General features: G+C 36.5%; 1 long non-coding RNA gene across 1 annotated transcript; it reads right to left on the reverse strand.

Moving 5' to 3' along the window:
• Nucleotides 1–4,807: 4,807 nt before the first annotated feature.
• Nucleotides 4,808–5,904, reverse strand: LOC127070793 (uncharacterized). Its single transcript, XR_007784698.1, has 2 exons — nucleotides 5,789–5,904; nucleotides 4,808–4,990 (listed from the first exon to the last, which is right to left on the reverse strand). It is a non-coding gene; the product is annotated as an uncharacterized LOC127070793 (long non-coding RNA).
• Between the last annotated feature and the right edge of the window lie 335 nt (nucleotides 5,905–6,239).

Below are 6,239 nucleotides of genomic sequence, written 5' to 3' on the forward strand. Positions count from 1 at the left end.
GTTAAATATTTATCAACTGGCAATAATTATCAATTCTTTCTTCACTCTGATATATAATATAATATAATATATATATTTTTTTAAGCTTATTGTTGTCACAATTTATCGTATTTTTAAAAGAGAGAAAGAGACAAATTTTTACCAGGAAGATAATAACTCGGTGGTAAGAGTTGCTGTGGGATTAAAGACGAAGAAGCCTGAGTTGCATCCGGATGAAACGACGTCGAGTCGATTATCTTTGCTGCTAACTCCAAACCAGAGTCATTTCCTCCTTTCGTTGGAAAGAACGATGCGGTGTTAACATCTTGAGCAATAATTAAAACGGCCAACGAGCCGGATAAGAAAAAAAATATCTGAATTCTTATGAAAACAATAAACATTGTTCTATTAGAAATATATAACTAAACTTTATGAAATCGTTTCAGGACGGTATACTACGTAGATGAGACGACGATTCGAAACTGAAAGAATCTACGATCTAGGAAGATCTTTAAATGATCAAGAACGACTTCCTCCTACGTGTCCTCGTAAATTCGATTCAGTCGAGATAACAAAATAAGTGGAAAGTAATTTGAAGAAGAAAGAAAAGAGAAAAAACGTTCGGCTCGTTGACTCATCTGACGAGATACGAAAGAATCGTAGGTTACTACTTAGACCGTAGTGAATAGTAGTTTAGTAATATATTTGCATATTTATTATTAAACTGGACAAGGTTTCACGATGAAAGTACAAACATGATCGGGATTAAATTCGTTATTTAAAGAGTCGACAAGTAGGCTAACTTTTCATACTTTTCTTTCATTCTGTTTTTCAGGACAGGAGTACTCGTAAAAGTGTGAACACATTTCTCTCTCTCTCTCTCTCTCTCTCTCTTTTTCTCTTTCCCTCTCTGTCTGTATGAATACTCGAAAGATTTAAACGTAATCGAGACTCGTGAAACAAGCTGACTTTTCTTGAATAAAAAGAAAAGAAAGAGAGAGAAAGAAAGAAAGAAACAGATAGATAGAGATAGATAGAGAAAGAGAGAGACAGAGGGAGTGAAGTGTTTCGGTGTAAATCTGTAGCCACAAGGTCCCAAAGCGATCAAAGGGATAGAAAAGAGAAAGAAGTAAAGAGGGAGGGGTTGAAACGGTTGCTTAGGATGCCTACTGAATCCAACGGGGTTGCTATGGCGATGGGACGGCCGACATTGAAGTGGGATGCGGGGGATGTTGGTAGGGTGTTGCCCGGAGGGTGTTCGTCTGTCTGGAGCCCCTTCTCTCTCTCTAAAGGGGATGATGTTCTTCGTGCTGTCTGTCTGAGCCACTCACTCGCATTACTACTCGTACGCGTCAGCTGTTTTAAAGACGAGTATGCGATTTTTGTCATTTCCTTTCTTGAAGGATTCATTTTTAAATTATTATATACACGTGCCCTTTCTTTCTTTTCTTTTTTTATTTTTCTTCTTCTCTTTCTTCTTTTCTTTTTTTTTTTTTTGTTTTTTATTATCGTTCTTGTTGTCGTTCTATTCTAATTTATAGGTTGAGAAGAACAAAAAAAGATGTAGGAGAAAGGAAGAAATTAGGTTTAACATTTTTTCATGTTGGATATAATAGAAACACGATATATTCCGAGCCGACTTGTTAATTATGTCGCGTTCTATTATTTCCAGACTAAACATAATGATCTATTCTCGAGCAAGGCAAAGTTTCAGAGCGAGTATCGAATATAAAGTATTAACGCTCGAATTAAGTACAGGGCTTTGCTCTATAATAAAACTCATCGACTATGAGAAAGATGACTACGACGACGACGACGACGACGACGACGACGACGACAACGACGATGTTGGAGAGGACTACGGTTATGGAAATACTTTGACGTTATTAATTTTACAGTCTATTTAATTAGATTACCGTCAAGAGTCTCGTCATCTTGTATACCTACGTGTCGATTAAATTCATATGACGAAGTAAGATAATAAGGAGTATTTTATCAAGATAAGTATTACTACTTATTAAGTATTATGCACGATGAGGCCGTCAGTATATAAGTTTTATCGAAGTTAGATCAAAATTTATTTAAAAATGATCGTAAAGTTACAGATTATATTGGAGTATAATTTCTTTCGTGATATTCGATCTCAATTTATCTCTCTTTCTCTCTCTCTCTCTCTTACTCTGTCTCTTCTCGTTAATTTGTTGACGACGATAAAAGATCGTATGTTTTTTTATAGAGTCTATGTACGTACTGGGAAACTCTACGTATTGGGGTCACACCGATAGACATGCCGCGTGAACGAGCCGCGATTTTACGCCAACGCGACACCAGCGAACGAACGTATTTTTAGATCGCTTTTATAGAGCAGCTCCGACCTGACACCTGTGTGACTCCTTTTTTTCTTTTTTCTTATTTTTCTTCTTTTTTTCTTTTTTTTATTCTGCAACAACCCCTCCCCCACACCCCATGTAACTCGCTCGCGCATCACCCTTGTTATCAATCGAACCTTCGTCATTGCGTACTCTCACATTTGGGAATAATTTTATCCTTTGTACGTTTTTCTACTCTCGTTTTTTCCCCTTTTTTTCTCCCCCTTTTTTTTCGTTGATTCAGAACATCCTTATAATTTTATGAAAGGCAAAAAGGAAAAAAAAGAAAACAAAAGGAAAAAATGCGTCGAGAGTACATCGTAGTATTTTCTTTTGAAGTAACTTTTTTCCTTTCCTTTTATTTCTTTTTTTTTTTCTTTGTCCTTTTTTCCTTTCTACGTGTGCAAAATATCGATCGTCTCGTTTTACGCACGCAACGTTGAATCTTTTCGAGAGTGTAGAGCTGAGTAATTAATTGCTTGAATTCCTCGTATTGCGTTCGACGAAACGTATGGTTTACTACTTGTCGACATGCAACCACGTCGACAATGTGTCGTTGAGAAATCAATGAACTAATGTTTCGTTGTGTTTAGTCCATAACATCAACGAAATTTTCTTGATCCTCTTAAAAAAAAAAAAAATAAACGAGAGAGTGAGAGAGAGAGAGAGAGAGAGAGAGAGAGAGAGAGAGAGAATAAAGAAATTATCTATAAAAACATTTTATTTTCATGCGATATCATACACGTCACGAAAGATGGAAAAGTTTTTGTGCGAGCCATTGAAAATATTATTCACTGGCATATTTCCCTTCTCATTTGCATCCTACTTTCGAATTAATAGCTCGGTGCATAGAGTTTAAAATCGTCGTTCCATGTGTCCAACTCAGGGTCGAAACTGCTTTCGGAGAATCCCATTCGGGTCAGACAACTTGGGAAATCCCTTAAAGATGAGAGACTTAGACCAAAAGCTTTCTTTGGTGAGTTTTACCAAACGATTTTTTTTTGCTCCCTTTTCTCTCTTTCTTTAACCAAAATTGTTTTCATATCCTTCTCATCTTCATCTAGATGTTCCTTTCACCGTGCCAATTCGACAGATTTTCTTATAAGGATTCGTCCTACTTTCTATTTCATAAATTATTTTATTAAGAGAGAAAGAGAGAGAGAGAGAGAGGTAGAGACAGAGAGATTGAAACTACTAGAAATTTTTCGTCAAGATATAAAAGGGATTAATCGCTGATGCAAATTTGCGTTTGCAAATGGGATAATTAAATCCTTCCGATTCCTCTCCTCCTTCTTTCTCTCTCCTTTATTCTTCTCGCTTTAAAATACGCGAAGAAATCAATAACCACTGACAAACTCAATTTCTCACTTCGCTTTCGGTCGATTATTACATACGTTGAAAATTAATAAACATGCATATAACTTTATTGTATAAAATTTTTCGAAAATAAATCATCCGATATAAATGAATCTCTTGTTTATCTAAAGATAAAAAAGAGAGAGAGAGAGGGAAAAAAAGTACTAACGAATAATTTAACGAAACGTATAAGGAATAATATCCTTGACCCTCCTCAATCGTCTGAATACAAGAGATCCTACGTATTTCTTCAAACGACTTTGACGATTTTAATCTTTCCCTTTGTTTTCTCGTTTCTTCTTCTTTTTTTCCTTGCGTTTCTCTCGAGAAAAAATTTTCTCCCTTCTGATTTTTCTCAAATTTATTCCATCGAAACGTCGACGTGCTCTTTTCCTCGGAGAATTTCAAACAATCAAGTACTTATTATACTTTGATATTAATCGATCGATCGAGTGTAATTTATTAGATTATTCGCTAAATTCGTAGGAAGTTTTAATGGTTCGATGGAAAATTGATAAGGTCAAATTTTTCGCGTCTGTGTATTATATATATACACTTCGATTTATTTATTTTATTTATCTTATATAATAATACTTGTATTCTATTATAATAAAAATAGTCATCAACAATTTTTCCAACATTAATCTCATCATTTATTATCAGTTTTATGTCGAATGCAGCTTCTAAATAGATCAATAGATCAGTGATTTTCTTACTCAATTAATAGGAGCGTATAGATACTGAAGTAGTTATTTCTCCTCTTGATCAGACTGTTACAGTTGGTGAAACAAATTTACACCAACTCTGATATCTTTGATTCTAATAAGATTTTACACTATTTCTAAGTAGGACAGTAATACCTATGTTCTAGAAACACATATACGTACAGACACATATAAATAACGTCAGAAAACTTTTCGCGTTGGAGTATACGAAAGTTAGAGAAAGCGAAGTCGAGTGACATTCGAGTTCATGCTTCTCTGTGTTTTAATAAGAAGTTATAAAAATAAACAGAGAAATTCAAAATAATCAATCGATTTATAATATTTCAAGGATGAAAAATAATGGAAATAAAAAAAGAAAATAAAGGATTTGGTAGCGTGTCGTGAAACGTTGATTATTTTATTCTTTTTTTTTTTCATCGTCTAAGAAAAGCATTTTTATTTAGAAGTCGATAAACGCGTAGGACGCCGTCGAGGGATCGAAGAGGGTACATACGACGTAGTATGAGCGAGGATGAAACCTTGCGGGCTAAAAAAGAAGAGCCTTCCTTCTTTATTTAATACCTGAAACGTAAAAGATTTATGTGGATCAAGCCTCGAGGTTGGTGCTGGAAATTAATAACGAAGTATATAGACCATTCCAGGATCATAAAAAAGAAAAAGAAAAAGAGAGGGAGAAGAAGAGAGAAAAAGGAAGGGAAAGAGAGAGAGAGAGAGAGAGAGAATAAGAGATTTGCAGACTTCCGGTTAGTCTCTGTTTTCTGGGTCTCTCGACGCAAAAATCTCGACCTACCTTGAGTCAAGAGGATCTACGTAGAAAACCATTAAGAGGCCAGAGATGAAGCATAAGAGGGAAATACTCTTAAGATATTTATGTGAGAAAGAGAGAAAGACTAAATTTTAAAAGATTACCTTTGATTATTATTTGAAAATGAAAAATACCATAAAACTTAAACAATTATCGACTTGCATATCTTTCTCTCTTTCTTTCTCTTGTGTGTTTGACGAATTACAAATCTACAAAAAAAGAAAAGAAAAGAAACAAAAAACAAAAGGATACATTTATTAATTTCGATAATATCTTCAATTCATTATTACATACTAAACTTAGAGAAACTTAACATTGTTGATAATATCGAAAAAGAAGAATCAGGATTGCTAATGTTTCAAAGAGGAATCTCAGGGCGTATACACTTTATCATGGACTTCCGTACGACGTTCCTCCCTTCGTCCCTAACGCAGTACCCTCTTCCTCAACAAGATTCATCCCTCTCTCTCTCTCTCTCTCTCTCTCTGTCTCTCTCTCTCTCCCTTTCTCTTTCTCTCGTCTCTTTTCCTCCCTATTCCCGTCTCTCTTTTTACCACCCCCGACGATCGACGTTCGCCTTTCACATTTATCGAACCAATGCGCGCGCATTGCCGAAGAGGAACGGGGCGTGCTACGTCTTGGTTGGTCGTTGAATCGTCTACGAAGTCACGACGAGCTGGACGACGACAACAACAACGACAACGACGACGACGACGACGACGACGACGACGACAACGACAACGACAACAACGACGACGACGACGACGACGACGACGACGACGACGACGACGACGACGACGACGACGACGACGACGACGACGACGACGACAACGACGACGACCGACTGTGACGAACACGTCGACGAGGACGCCGACAATCGGCCGAGAACTTTGAAGAGCATCGTATCGTCTCGACGATTTTACTTCTCTCTCTCTCTTCTCGTTCTCTTTGAAAACGCAAGCGCGCGAATTGTCTATCTCTCTCTATCTTACCACGCGCGTGCTC

This window comes from Vespula vulgaris, chromosome 19 (genome assembly GCF_905475345.1).
Source record: "Vespula vulgaris chromosome 19, iyVesVulg1.1, whole genome shotgun sequence".
Classification (NCBI taxonomy): domain Eukaryota; kingdom Metazoa; phylum Arthropoda; class Insecta; order Hymenoptera; family Vespidae; genus Vespula; species Vespula vulgaris.